Source organism: Ursus americanus, chromosome 15, assembly GCF_024610735.1.
Source record: "Ursus americanus isolate L20-20 chromosome 15, mUrsAme1.1.p, whole genome shotgun sequence".
Classification (NCBI taxonomy): Eukaryota; Metazoa; Chordata; class Mammalia; order Carnivora; family Ursidae; genus Ursus; species Ursus americanus.
In genome coordinates this window covers 19,542,717-19,556,449 of record NC_142141.1, presented here as the reverse complement: position 1 = coordinate 19,556,449, position 13,733 = coordinate 19,542,717, and the positions used below count along the sequence as shown (strand labels likewise).

Genomic DNA, 13,733 nt, shown 5'->3' with positions numbered 1-13,733 from the left:
ATGACTCAGCAGGAAAGACTATAGCAGTGATTGGAAAGTCACAGCCTGGACTCCCTCTCCTGGGTTCGAATCCACGCTCTGCAGTGGGGCACAAGTTAACTTGAACACTCTGAGCCTTCTCCTTCCCTGTAAGTAAGATGAGAATCCTCATAGCACAACTTCACTAATTTATTGGGAGCATTTCTTGAGCGAATGTAAGCTTGGTACAATGCTGGTACACACAAGCTCAATAACTAATAGCTTCTGAGACTTTTGTTACCAAAAACTATGATAATCAGACTTTTATTAATGGTTTGGGGGTTGGGCAGTAATTCTCCTCCTCTCATCCTTAGATGATTTGGGTTTATCCAGCTCCTCAGTCCTTCCCTAGACTGGCCTTCCCACTTTGCTACCACGGAATTAGCAAGGAAGTGGTGTAGCTTGCTTTGGAGATCAGTCAGTGAAGGAAGTCAAACATAAATGATTAATTTATGTCCACACACAGACATTATTCAATGGCTCCCTATTCTATGCTTACTCTGTGCCTCACAGAAAGAAACGTGACATACATTTGATGTTCTCAATGACTTGGTCTAGTAGGCAAGACACAAACATACTGCTGTGCATATTGCTATTTTTCACCTCCTAAATTCCTTTTAAGAGCCCTTGAGGGGTTGTTATGCTCATTTAATAGATAAGAAAATTCATACCACTATGAATTATAAATGCATTATATTAATTCAAACATAGCATCATTGTATGAGAATTATCCCCAACAAGAATGCTTGGAACTATGTATTATGACTTCTGTCTTGCAGATGAAGCACTGAGAGGTGGAAAAGCATGCCCAAAGACAGTGGGGCAGCTGAGCCAAGAATCAAACCCAGGCAGGAATCTAATACTTCCAGCCTGTACAACCTTTGCAGTTTATGGTATCAAGGCGAAATAGTGTCCATGTTGACAGCCTCCTAGAATGATGCATTTTTGCTAAGCATCTTTTGGTGTTGATGGTGGCATAATATTGTAGATCTAACTTACTTATGTCACCAAGAGTAGAAGATTGGACACGGGTGTTCTGGGGATGAGGTGATGCTCCCTGATATTTTCTTTCTTGGGTTAGTATCTAGAGGTATATGGCAAACTGCCACTTGAAATGGCCCCTGGTAATTGAATCACTGGTTCATTAAAGCAGGAACTCCAGCTATATTTCCACACTAACATATAAGGCCGGGGGTGGGGGGGATGGCGGTGGTTAACCCACCATTATCTGGGTTTGAGGTGGCACAGAAAGCTCACTGTCTTGGTTAGAGGCCATGTGAGATAGCATGCTGCCACTGTGAGTTCCTACAAGGTGTCTGCAAGGTTGGGTGGTCCATGGGCACCTGTGGAAGTTGATAGAGAGTTTGACTAAATATGTAAATCATGCAAAGAGCAGTGGTATTTAGGGAATCGCGCGCGCGCGTGTGTGTGTGTGTGTGTGTGTGTGTGTGTGTACACACTTGCTATTAGGCTGAGAACAAGGACTGCTTGTCTGGTGATGGTGATAAATTTCCTAAAGCAAACGTGGACCTGTATTTGTAGATATCGAAAATAGCAAACATGAGCTTGGGAGGAATAGTGGGCAGGTGCATAAGGAAAGAGGTGCGGGTGGGCATCTCTCCTTGAATGCTAAATTTTAAAAGCCCATCTTGTGGGCCACTGTTCTACCTACAGACTGTCTGTGTCTGACCCATTTGATGAAGTCTTTGATAAATCATTTGTTAACTAGCTAAAGCAAAATAGAGATCCACAATTAGCCCGGATGCTAGCAAATTCTTTGAAGTTTCATTATAATGTTCAGTGACATTCCTTCCAGAGTCCCCTTGACTTTTCCATTCAATTTGAAAGGCTAACCAGGTAAGCAAATACGGTGCTAATGAATGGGCAAGAGATCAGGTATCTAAGTCATTGGGTGCTTTCTATATTCCTTAAAACCCAGTGACGCAAATTTTCTTTTGTTATCCCTAGTAGTTGGATTGTTTGGTGTCCGGATTAGGAATAAACAGCAGACACCCACAGATAGCCCCTAGGTAGTGACTGCGCTTACAAATGAGCATCTACATCTCCAAAGTAGTTTCATGGACCCAACATTGTTTCAGTAGGGTCAGCTGGTAGGAAATGTAATTAATATTTTGTAAACGGAGTCCTACTACTAGCGGTGACTCGGTTCACTGAATCTGTTGCTCAGGAAGCAACTCTAGGAAGCTGTGGTGTGACCTCCTCGACGGCTTTGCAAGAAACCTGCCCTCTGCTCCGTCTGGATGCTTCCACGCTCCTCGGCAGCGACGGAGCTGGGCCAATTTTCACAGTTGCATTCTTTCAGGGACTGGCCGAATTCTTCCTCGGAAGTTAAAACTGGGGCATTTCCAAGTGTCAGAACTCAGTTTAATCAGAAATAAAATCCGGGAAAGAATTCTTTGTGATTTCCAGCATGTTTGGGGAATGCCAGTAAGCTCCAGGGTTGGTTCTCAGCTTAAATCCCGACTGTCACTTTCTAGTTGTGTGACTTCACACAGATTACTTAATGACTTCCTAATATGCAAATGGAGGTAATGGACACATCGTGAAGCGTTGCTGGCAACACGAGTGCTGTGTGCAGGGCTGAGAGGCACAGCCTTGGACACCTGCGTGGTTTCTCTATCATCCCAGTGCTTCTCCACTTCTTGGTAAAACCCGGCCTAGTTCGGTAGATTGAAATTCACAGTTCATCCCTTCCCCCTGGCATGCTTCCACCCAGAAAGCTTCAGTCAAGAGCCATGTTAGAGCTCCTAGTATCTTTATGTCCCTCTCCTACTCTCCCTCGTCCTGCCTTCTCCGCGGAGTGTGTCTGGGTGCCTTTGTGGGTCAGTGCCCATGTGTGTTCTACGCCCACGGGAATCATTGTTAACACAGCCCAATCATCAGAGAGGTGTGGTTCACACTGTGCCGTCAGAACAGCCACTAATTGATACCTTTTGAAAAATGACATATTCCCTGAAGCATTCAAGGCTGCCCAACAGGCAAAGATTACACCCACCTCTATGATTAGCACTCGAACCATGCAGACGCTGGTGATTAAAGACACATGTTGTTCTTTCTTGACATTATTCCCTTTGACAGTATTCCTCGTATATCCTTTCTTGGTTTATTTGGCCATAGAACAGCATTAATCCCATCATGTTTCCAAAGGGTTGGAAAAGCTGATTTTAGCAGCTGGGCCATCTGAGCTCAATGCCTTCTAGACCATTCCATCCATGTAGCAGCTCGTTAATGAATATGTACAGGTGGATTTGGTGACTACTTTTCATTTCTTTGCTGAAGGAGGGAATACACCAGGATCAATTAAGAAGAGCTGTGTGCTGGATGGGGGCTGGGGAACAAGCAGGAAATTGGCTTGTCTCTTAAGAAAACCAAGAGTTAGGAGTTCGTCCTCTGTATCAAGCAGAAATTAGGCTATTTGTAACAGCACACTCTGCACTACTGGAGTGAATCAACAGCTTTATAGGAGTTTGTCGTGTCTTCCCGTGTATGGGTGGAAGTTAGGAAATTTCGAAAGACAAAGAGAAACTGCTAGAATAAAGCTTCATGAGGGTAGGAATAAAGTCATTAATAGTCTCTACCCTTAACAAAGTGCATAGTAAATATTGTGTACTCAAAAAAACATTGGTTAGTAAATGCATTTCTGAGCAAGTCCTTCAGTGACTTGGCATGGAGTAGAAGTAGCTTTTCCCCGAAGCATCTTAACTTTTTATTAGGTTGTGGTATAGCTAAACCTGAAAGGTGGGTGACATATTTTTATGTTGTTACTACCTGAACATAGACAGTTTCTTAATACCAGTTAGGAGAAAAGAAAGAAAGATGTGTTTGGATAGACTGGAGACTTGAATTCTCAAAGCAGTCAGCAAAATTTCTTTAATAACTCCATATATCATTGTGCTGAATGATAGCATTGTTTGCTTTCAAAGTTGTGTTTCTTGGCTTTGGAATGCAGGAATAATTGTAGACTGTGGCTTTATGATTATCAGCCTGCTGCGGTACTAGGGCCAAGATCATCTCAAATTGCTGGTCATCAGCAAGAAGACAAGAAATGAACCAAAGAACTTGAGTTTCTCATGTTACAAAGTTCTGCCATCTGCCCTTAGATTGTGGGGGCAGTTGAGGTAACGACTTTCCAGAGAATGTCCTCAAGGGCCACGAAAGCAATTACATATGCAGAAAGGTGGAAAAGATTCAGACTCTGCAGGCAGGTAGATACAATCATGAAATTTCATGCAGAATGTCAGCCTGCAGCAATAAAGAATGAAAATTAAGAGCAACAAATATCTATTGAGCACTTAGGTCCTGCACAGTAACAGGCGATTGACCTGTTACCTTGTTTGATTTTCATAATCCCCCAAAAGAGGTGGGTGTTACTGACCTCTCACTTTGACAGAAAACCGTGACAGGTGGAGTGTCTTGGTCAGTTTCATAGTGGTGGAACCGGGATATGAATAATACTAGGACTGTCCTGAAGCCTAGTTCTTAAACATTGTACCCTGCTTCCTAATCTGTCTTACTTCCTTTTAATTAGTGAAAGTTTCCCTCATACTGAATAATCTTTTTGGTTTTTGGTGTGGTTTTTTTTTTTTTTTTTTTTGAGCTGGGAACTCTTGGGGGTGGGGAGCATGTATTTTAGCCCGGTGAGCAGTGGGCTCTCGGGAAAGTGAAAGGATCTCTCTACAGGCACTCAGTGTGTTCATGGCCCAGTTAGGTTCCGATCCATGATCCTGTGAATCCTGCCCTGCACCTCTTCCCTAAACAGATCTCTTCTCTCGCCTTTATCTAACGTCAGATCCCTTTTCCTCCTGTTCACTCAGGGAAGGAAGGGACTGAGATTTGAGGGAGGGACAAGAAATAAAGGCACAGAGGAAAAGACAGTGAAAACTGAGGACAAGGTGAGAGTTAATAGTGAGCTTGCAACATGAGGATGTAAGAGCCATCCCACTCTATGCAATATATCCTTTTTAGGAGTTTCTAGAAATCCTTTTGGGCTTTTCAGATATAATCTACATCTTCTGTGTCACATGCCAGCTGTACCGAACCTATTCCTAATGCCAAGACTAATAGGTCTTCATGTAGTTGTCGTTACAGTAGCAGGAATGCTGGAGAAAGATGCCTTTGATTTAAACCTGGCTCAGCCACTTTCGATCTGAGTGGCTTTGAGAAGGTTTACATAAACTTCCTGTTTGTTCATTGGTTCAGAAATATATATCGAGCTCCATGTTGGTGCTAGGCTGGGAGTGAAGTGCTGGAGGCGCCACGGCAGGATGCCAGAGAGAAAATGCCTTGTGTGCACGGAGCTTCTGTTTTACTGGGGAAAGGCAGACGAGCAAGGAAACCACGTAGTAGACGAGCAAGTCTTCACCAGGTGGTAAACAGAGAAGGGGGAATGAGGAGATGATGTGGTCAGGGTTTACTACTTCAAGTAATTGTGCAAAGGTCACAGTGGAAGCAAGATTTCAAGTGGTGAGGGGGAAGACAACCTTCCAGGTAAAGGGAATGGTAAGTCCCGACCCTCAGGTAGAGCTAGAGGAAGAGCTGGGAGGCCAGCGTGGCTGGGGAAGAATCAATGAGAGAGAGAGTAGGAGGTGAAGACAGTGGTAACACAGCTGTGTCATGTGGAGTCTTTTGGGCCCTCGTAATGACTTGGACTTTGATTCTGAGTAAGGTGGGAGGTTTTGAGGAGGAGAGTGTCACGGTCTTACTTGGGGGACGAGTGGAGGGTGACCGCCATGGTTTGAGCATGCCCGCTGCGCAGCCCTAGAGATCTATAGTGATGCCTTGAACCAGAGTGTTAGTGAAGGAGCAGGTGAGAGTGGGCAGCTTTAGCATTCTTTCTGGTGAGAAAACCACTGGATCTTGAAGAGAACATGAGGTGTATATATTTGAGAAACGAGTCAAGGTTGACTCGCAGGGTTTGTGCCTGACCAGCAGGGTGAATAAAATTGCCATTGAGAAGGAATAAATTAGAAAGAGGGTGAGCCTTACCTGCTTTTTTCAGAGGGTGTTGTGGTGGTGATAGAATCAGGACTTCACTCCGGGCATGTCCTGACATGGCTATTAGAATTCCAAGCAGACTTGTTGTATAGTCAGTTCATAGGGGAGTCTGGAGTTCAGTGAAGTATCTGGGCTTGGAGACGATCTCAGAGTTGTCAGTGTATAAATAGTTCCTCAAGCCATGGAGCTGGGAGATGCCCCCTGATGAGTGAGTGCACGGAGAGAAAAGGCTCAGGACCGAGTTCCAGGATGCTCTCCCCTTGAACGTTGTGAGGTAGAGAGGATCTCACAGAGGTAGCCGAGATCGTCCAGGAATGACTGGCAAGTTTGCTATCTTAAAAGCCAAGTGAAGGAATGATCTCAAGGTGAAGAAGTTATGCAGGGTCCCCTGGTCTCATTTTAATGTAGATGACAGCGTTAAGCATGTCCTTTGTGTTTATTAAAGGTTTGTTGGATTCACTGGTGGAAATAGGCCGCAGATAATGAATTATCATAGGAAAATGTTTTTTCCTCTCCAATCTTCGGTTTCCCTAAAAGTTAAATGAGCAAATTTGGCAAGTCATGTCCTAAAAAATTTGCCAGCCGGGATATAGTGTGACTTTTTCTGCTTTTGTGTGATTGCTTGAGTCTAATCAAGATTGAATCCATCCAGCTATTATTTGTATTTAGGCCAATCAGAGTGTCGTGTGTCTTCTGTTTAGCCTCTTCTAGCCAAATGGTCTGGAATTTCAAATCCCTGTTGGTGTTTCAGTTTAGTTTTTGTTTATGAACATCTTCTCCCTCTTGTGATTTTCGTAGACGTGGAAGAAGAAACCTCCGTCCTCAGAAATCAGTATCGGAACCTGTGTGGAGGTTAAGAAAACTATCCCCTTGGTGGTGGCCTGAGGAGATCATCTCAACTCCAATGTTGCCCTGAAATTCGTGTTCAAGATTCAAGAAGATTAGGACTGCTAAGGTATGGACATTTGATTGTGAGAGATGATACATAATTTATATTTATATATTATATAATCTTTGTTTTCTGAAGGCAAATACATTTAAAGATACGTAATCATTTTCACAGCCTTTTCTCCTCTTCATGCCCTGTTTCTCTTTCCTTTCTCCCTTCTTCCTTTTGAGCAATGATCTTAATATCTTCTGCCACCCACTTTTGGGATGTGATGGGCTGAGTAAGGGTACAGTGAGAGAAACTGCAGTCTGTCTGCATTGTCTCAATGAAGTGACCCGGGGAGAGTAAGATGAGGCCTGGGGCGAGGTTTGGGCAGGGGTCTCTGAGAGAAAGAAGAGTGAACTCGAGGTGGCTGCCCATGTGATGAGACTTCAGGTACCGAGATGAGTCGAGTGCTGCTCTGGAACACGTGGTTAATTCCCACTTTCACTGCCCACAGGACACTCGTGGCAAAGCTTTGTATTATTTCTTAAGATCTTTAGGAGGACCTGTCTTGATATTTCTCTTGGATATATACCCATGTTGGGGCCGACTAAGTTTGAGTAAGGAGGTTCCATTTGTTCCTTTCTGGTTGCAGTGAGACTCCACTGTGCCTGTATGTCCACATGCACGCGTGTCTGTCATACATGTGTGTTATATATGTGTACATACATATGTGATTCACTGAGTGGTGTGCAATCTCTCTCATCCTCTCTGGGTGGGGAGAGAGGGACGGATAGAAGGGGGAGAGAGAGAATCCTACAGAATGGCGTGTTTGTTGTGTCTCAGGCATCGTGGTGTCAGCTTGGGGGAGAACGTCACATGTGCCGCTGATGACAAGCATCTGGAAGAGGGATTTCTGGTCTGGGAAACCAAAGGAGCTCTAAGTGAAAAGGTTTTCTGAGACTCGGTAGCAAGAAAGAGTCAGGGGCAGACTCCCTCTCAGAAATCGTAGTGTTGACATCTCTAGGCGCACCTCCTGCACGGAACAGGAGTACTGAGTACAGCACTGGTTATAAGCCCTGGGGAAATGTAGTTTAGCAGCCTAGGACCACATGACCGATCTAAGAGAAATTATAGAATGTCTCCGACAGTTCCGTTGATGACTCATTTGCTGTCATTTTAATTTCCTTCAAAGAAAAAACAAAACCCCCGTAACCCCAAGGCTCTGGAAATTGGGAGAACAGTTGTAGCTAAGGTATCGGTTGGCTCCCTTCTCGGGCACAGAAGCCAGCCCCCCCCCCCCCCCCCCGCCGTGTCATCAGCTCTGCAAGGCAGACGTCCAGCGCTGATGAAAAGGAAAGACATTATAGCCTTGGGCCCGTTTTCATCTTATCTCTGACTTTCTCGCTGTTGAAAGAAATGTGGTATATACTTTTCGTTGATTATGAAAAGACCTTCCTTTCAGGAGGAAGCACATCTCCTTTCTCTCTACTTCTTGTAAAATCCTCCAAGGCCCATGCCGAAATGATTGGGCTCCGATGTTCACACTGCACACGGTACTTCTGAGAAGAGTGCTAAGGGACCGGTGACAATGGGAGGGTGGCATTTGAAGCTCCCCTCTTCCCTTTATTTGGGGGATTTTAATTTTTTTTTTCAAAGAGAAGAAATAATTTATCACCTTTACAAAGGGCACCTTTAAAGCAGTGTAAGTCTAAACAATTATTTATGAATTCATTTCCCTTTAACGTGGTTTCAGAGGCTAAATAGGTAATTTAACAATCAGGAAAAGAAATAGTGCCCCTTTTTTGAGTCCTGGCACCAATCTCAACATTGCTGCGTAAGAGACACCCTGTAGTGGCGTGGCCCTCACAGCGTCTTGATCTGTTGGGAAGGAAAGCTGAAAAGCTGTTCTGTGCTCGTCCTAAAAATCGAAAGAAACTTAGGGGTCGGGACTGAGATTTTGATGATGGAGTGCTTGGCTTTGAGTGTGTCGATCTTTAATTTAGGGTCTCTGTGTTCCATCAGGAGTATTCACCTAGATGCTGACTACTTAAAACAAATTCATCAGAGAAAGTTTTAAAGGACTTGGCCATAAAAAGGTTCTGGTTTAGAGGCCAGTCAACCCTTAAGGGGCGGAGAGAGCTTTCTCTGATGGTTGGCAGAGGCCACAGGGAGAAGAATGTCCCCTTTGCAGTACATGTTTATCACTAGATTGGGCTGGATCGCGCCGTCCTGTACACAGGTACGTGCACGCCCCCGCTCACAGACCAAAGCTCCACTTCCAGGAAGGAAGGAGGAAATGAGGCAATGTTGGGACATCAATCTACCCTAATGTTTCCTGGCTTCCATGCGCTGGTGCGTTCAGCAGATTTTTCAGATGTCTTTTCAAGTGAAGACAGTATAAATTAGTGGCTGTGTTCGCAGACTTTAGAAAAGGCAAATCAAGCTTCTGTATGAACGTTAGAGAAGCCATTTAATTTTTTTTTAAGCCAATGCTGTTCAAAGTGTAGTCCAGAAACCCACAGCATCAGCATCACCTGAGCTCATGACACATGCGAATTCTCAGGCCTTTCCCCAGACTTACGGGAGCAGAACTCTTGAAGGGAAGTCCGGGAATCTGTGTTTAAACCAGCTTTCTAGGTAATTCCTATGCCATGCTGAAATTTGAAAACCACTGCTAACCCTGGCCCCTGGTGTCTGAAAAAGAGAGCTTTTAGAAAATCTTAGGTCTAAAAATGATGACACTTTAAGAAAATGAATACACCAAAATGCAGGTGTATGTGTGTATATAAACACACACACACACACATACACACACACACGCATTTACAAATACATATATATGGCATTGAAAGGGAAAATAAAAACTTTTTCGAATGGCAAAAGCAAAATTACTGAGGTTTGAATCATGGCATCTGAAATAACGAAAAGTGGAAAAATAATAATAAAAAGTAATGTTAGAATAGCTGCCATTATAAATAAATGAATCGATGGAACAGAATAGAATTCTGCATTAGACACACACATGTAAAGTCAACTGGCTTTCAGCAAGAACACCACATCAGTTCAATGGCATAAAAACACTATTTCAGTAAGTAGTGCTAGAACAACTGGATATTTATTTGAGAAATAAAAAATCTAAACCACTACCTCATCCCATACATACAAATCAATTTGAGTCCAATTGTACAATGAAAATAAAAGCTAAAACAACAAAGATAGTAGAAGAAAACTAAGAATACCTTTGTAACTTCAGAAGGCAAAGGCTTTTTTATAAAGGACACAAAAGCACAAGCCATAAGAGGGGGAAAAATACACTGATCTCCATGAAAATTAAAAACCTCTATTCACTGAAAAAACACCACTAAGAAGATAGAGATGCCCCACAGACTCGGGGAGACGGGTTAGATCACATATATCCAACATGTACTTGAAGAGCCGCTTCTCCCAACAAGACACAGAATGGCCAGTGAACAGAAGCAATGGTGTTTAACCTAACTTGCCTTCCGGGAAATGCATGCTGAAAACACAATACGATACCACCACACACCTATCGGAATGGCTAACATAGAAGGAGTGCCAACACCACCACCTACGGGGAGACCAGCAGCTGGAACTCTCACAGAGACCTGGTAGAAATGGAGAATGCTCCAAGCACTTTGAAGAATGATCTGGCAGTTTCTCAGGAAGTGGCACAACTGCCTCACCTAAGAGCCAGCAATTCTAGTTGTAGGTATTTGTCCAGGAGGCTTGAAAACCTTTGTCCGCATGTGTTGATAGGAGCTTTTTTTTTTTTTTCTTTTTTTTTTTAAATAGTCCCGGGCTGAAAATTCCTCAGATGTCCACCAACAGGAAAATGGAGGAACTCGGGTATATTTGTAAAATGAAACACTCTTTTGCAATAAAGAGGAACGTTCTACAGATAAACATAACAGGAATGAATCTCAAAAACAGTATAATTGAAATTAATTAAATAACAAAAAATACTTTATAATTTCTATGAAACTGTAGAGTAGTCAGAACTCATCTGTGATGGTAGGAATAGTTCAGTGCTTGGTCTGGTGTGACCTGATTACCTGGGGAAGGTACATGAGGGAAGTTTCTGGAGTGACAGAGATGTTCTGTATCTTGACGAACATTTGTCAAAACTGATTAAATGGCAAATTTCACTAAGCATCTTACCATATGTAAATAATGTATATTAAAATTCATATGGGGCGCCTGGGTGGCGCAGTCCTTAAGCATCTGCCTTCGGCTCAGGGCGTGATCCCGGCGTTATGGGATCGAGCCCCACATCAGGCTCCTCTGCTATAAGCCTGCTTCTTCCTCTCCCACTCCCCTGCTTGTGTTCCCTCTCTCGCTGGCTGTCTCTGTCAAATAAATAAATAAAAAATCTTAAAAAAAAATTCATAAAATATTTTTTAAAACCCCCCCATTTATTGAGGTCTTTGTCAAAAGTGCTTTTTTTAAATATGTATCAACTCATTTAATCCTTGAAACCATTCTAGGGCTGGTGTGACCTATCACTCAGTCACAGAACTGAATTGAAGAGTAGGTCCTTTTGTCTCCGAAACATGTCTTAACCATCATGTTATACCTTCGGCATAAGTGTCCTTGGCTCCATTTTTATTCCAGATCAACTGAACTCCCAGCCTCCGTTTCTCTGTTGGTAGGACGGGAATGATTCTCGCACACACTCGATAGAATTATAGTGACGATTAAATTAAATTATGCTTGTGAAGTGCTGGTATGTGCTGGTTCCTTTTAATCCCTGGATAAATGTGAAGCTGCTGGTTTTGCTTTAGAGCTCCCATGAGCAATGCCACTCGGGAGCCAGAGAATTCACATCCTAGTCCATTTTATGTGGCCTTTCCAAGTCACCATGTGTGTGTGTGTGTGTGTGTGTGTGTTTACTTAACTAAAGCTGAAAGCAAAATGCTATAGTTTTTTAACAACTGTGTCAGTTTCATTATAAAAATTTAATGAAAATTTTTGGTGGAAAAAGTTGACCCTGTTGCCAAAAAAAAAAAAAAAAAGTTTAATATTCAGGAAATGGTATGAGGGAGAACTGTTAACTGTGCATGTTACAGTTTATCTGTCCAGGGTGATTGAAAGGGAGTCGGAAAGTACTTAACGTGGTGAACGGATATCAGCAAGGTTAATTATCTTGGGAACTCCGAGGAGCTGATTCCTTGTGTACTTCCCTGATTTGTGATACTGTCATATTATTTTTTATGACACTTGGGCATCAGTCTTTATTTTAGCTGTGCGTTTTAAAGTCTCCATCTCCATGGTGAAACTTAAAATCCAGAGCAATTACAGATATGTGTAAGCTAGCAGTGCTTTTCCTATCAAGTACAAATTAATCCGTTTATTACCAACCTGCTATGTAACTAGAAAATCTCTACACACCTCCAAAAGATGTTATGAAGGGGAAATTTAAAACTGCTTTAGAGGATAGTTTTTTGTCATTGTTTGTCACCACTAAGTGGGGGAAGGTAGGTGGCTTTGGAGAACCCTTCAGATGGTGTCAGGGTGTGTGAGGTGTGTGTGTGTGTGTGGTGTAGATGTTTGTGTGTGGGTGTGTGTGAGTGCATAAAAACACGTATTTCCCCTTTGGGATATTTCTCATCAGTAAATTCTCAGCTGGTTTTGTGCAAGCGTTAGTACTACTGTGGATCACCTTTGCACTTAACTGTTTCCTTTGGAAGTGAAGTGGTGGTTCTTACGTTTTCTGTGCCTCCCCGCACATTGGCAGAACTGTGGCTTACTTACTAAGTCTTATGATGGCCCTTTTCATGGTTCTCTTCAGCCCCCACTGGATTACCCCTGAAATTCATCATGCGTCAACACTTCATCTCTGATAGTAAACATCTTAGTGTGAGTCATGACAGCATCAGCAAGACTGCTTCCTTGTGAAAGGCAGAGACTCTTGCTGGGGAATCCACAGTGTTGCTTTCTGCAGCTGGCTTTGTTTTTTTATTCAAGCCATATAAGCCAACTACAATCATGACCCAGGTTCGCTCCTTGACGTCTGCCTGACTCTCCTACCCACTCCTTCGGTTCTCAATGACCTCATACGGAAAATGGGAGTGGAGATCCCAGAAGTCTGAGATTATCCTAGATTTCAGCCAATGCTCAAATTTCATTTAATTCCAGATAAATCAGTAAATCATGTAATACAGCCACATACTCTGGGCATCCTGGACACCTGTCTGTAAGCATCCATTCACACATGGAACATGAAGGCACGGACACGTGGAGCTAAAGAAATTATGAAAATTCTACCCAAAACTTCTTGTTGAATTTTATTTTTGTGTAGGTTGTTAAACATTTTTTATTCAGTTTAATTAAAAACAGTTAACCCATTTTTCCCACCTCCCACTGCCGCCCTCTTGCCATCACCAATCTGTTCTCCATGAGCTTGGTTTTTTGTTTTTTATTTTTTAAGTGAGATCACAGTGTTTATCTTTCTCTGTCTCACTTATTGTCACTTGCTATAATGCCCTCAGTCTCAGCCCTGTTGCTGCAAATGACAAGAGGTCATTATTTTATATGGCTGAGTGATGCTCCGTTGTGTATATACCACAGCTTTTTTATCTGTTCATCCATTGAAGCCATTCAGGCTGCTTCCCGATCTTGGCTATTGTAAATAATGCTGCAGAGAACATGGGGGTGCATGTATCGGTTCAAGTTAGCATTTTTGTTTTCTTGAGATAAACTCAGAAGTAGAATTGCTGGATCATGTGATAGTTTTATTTTTAATATTTTGAGCAACCTCCATACTGTTTTCCATAGAATTTGTACTGATTTACATTCCCACCAACAG

The 13,733-nt window shown here is 42.8% G+C and overlaps 1 protein-coding gene across 2 annotated transcripts in view; it reads left to right on the top strand.

Annotated features, from left to right (window-relative positions):
- SGCD (sarcoglycan delta) overlaps positions 1 to 13,733 on the top strand; it is a 904,357-nt gene that overhangs the window by 350,046 nt on the left and 540,578 nt on the right. For both annotated transcript variants that reach the window (XM_045791978.2, XM_045791977.2), the window contains exon 2: positions 6,832 to 6,988. The gene's annotated coding sequence lies outside the window, so the exon portion shown is untranslated. The remainder of the gene's footprint in view (positions 1 to 6,831; positions 6,989 to 13,733) is intronic.